We start from the raw sequence: 2,024 nt of genomic DNA on the forward strand, positions 1-2,024 counted from the left end.
CAATGCACGTGTTGTGACGTAACACACCGGTACCCTCGTGGACGTTACATAAGTCCACGCCTCTTTCTTTTCGAGTTCCAATTTTAATTAAGGAACATCCACGAAAATATGCCACTGCTAACGCTGTCTTGCCTCCGTTAAATGCAAGCGCGTACCCATTGTGTTAGCCACCATAAGGCCAGAAGACGACCCCATCCATGGTTTCATGTCGGACTTCTGGGGACTACGACCAAATAAATGTCGACCCGATCCATGAACTGACCATAGGATAAATTGTTTGAGAGCGATTTGGCCATAAGTGCGCACACATATTACTGTGTGGGGCGTAGCCAGCCAGCCTAATTCCTAGGTGAACCCTCGTTGGAGTGAATGTTTCACCTGAGGACCCGGGATAGCCCTCGCAACAAAGGCTGGAGATTACTGCTGAGAAGACGTTGCAGCAGATTCAAAAACCCAGCATTGATGACCCCAACCTCACCCCCAGCACGTAGTGGGCCCTCAAACAGCCGTTTTTCTTTTTCTTTAAGTATCGTACAAACATGTGTTCAAATTTATAAGTATAAAATTTATAATGAAATTACTATATAGTAGGTTCTGAAAGTCATAACATTGGTAACGAGAAGCAAGTTATATTTTGGTACCCTTCTTAATAATTTTAACAGCCTGTAGTGCTCCACCCATCATCAGGCCTGCTGACTGGATTGGACTCTACAAACTGTAAGTACGGCATAGCCGCATAAAATCTATTGGCGAAATATAACCGCTTGCCGCGTTGGTTGGTTTTTTTTTACTTTTTCAAATTGAAATAAATGCTTAACGTAAAATTTAGTTTAGATCAAATTTATACTTATAAAACAACCCACATTATTGTACGATTCCTCTCACCGAATTAGTTAGGAATTATCTATATTTGAAATTATTGTTAATGCTTCTATTATATAAGTGGGATACGAAATCCGATGTTATCTTCTTATCTTAATGACATATTTCATGAAATTTTGCATGTAGAGACCCCAAACCTACCTGCCTTACGTAAGGAATGTCATAAGCATGAAGAATTTTTCCGCAGCTTTCGGTCAAGACAGCTAACGCGTCAAATAGGCAGTAAACGTATGGTGAATGCGTTGTTGCATGATGAACCAGTAGTTGAACAGCTAGCAATATTGCCCCAAAATGCGCGGTAACATTAGGACAGCCGATGGGCAATCGCAACAGGTGGTTGGTACGATTACAAGCAATCTCACTAATAACTCGAAAAGCGCCAATTTAGAATTTTTCATAGTACCGACTATTACTCAAAATGTAATATGTGGCATGGACTTTTGGAGAACATTTGGTCTTTCAATTTCTCACATCCAATCAGACCCTAAAATTTCTGAAGTTTTCTTTGAAGAGGATAAATTTCCATTAACAGCTAGTCAGCATAGTGAATTACAAACGGTAATAAATGGCTTTCCAACTTAAGAAAGAGATGGCTTAGGTTTTACGAGCCTGATAGAACATACAGTAAAAGACGCATATCCATTACCTAATCTAGAAGGCCTATTAAGTAGACTTCCCCCTGTACATTGTATTTCCAAGATTGACCTTAAAGATGCCTTTTGGCAAATCGGTCTGGAAGAATCATCGAAAGGAAAAACAGCATTTACAGTTCCCAATTTTATCAATTTAGGAGAATGCCTGTCGGACTGTGTAATGCCCCCCAAACGATGTGTCGTTTAATGGACCATGTTATTCCGTATCAGCTCAAAACATAAGTATCAGTTTACCTTGACGACCTGTACCTAGGATATAAAGTCGGAGAGGGCACGTTACGAGTTAACCCAGACAAGGTTAAAGCCATTTCCGAGTTCACAGTGCCGAAAACCAAGCGACAGCTTAAGAGATTTGTAGGAATGCCAGGATGGTACCAGCGATTTATCTCACAATATGCAACTATCACCTTTGCGTTAACAGAATTATTGCGTGGCAATTCTTTTTCGTGGAACGAAGAAGCGCAATGTGCTTTTGAGAACATCAAGTCT

Source organism: Drosophila tropicalis, unplaced genomic scaffold (assembly GCF_018151085.1).
Source record: "Drosophila tropicalis isolate 14030-0801.00 unplaced genomic scaffold, ASM1815108v1 contig_1002, whole genome shotgun sequence".
Taxonomy (NCBI): Eukaryota; Metazoa; Arthropoda; class Insecta; order Diptera; family Drosophilidae; genus Drosophila; species Drosophila tropicalis.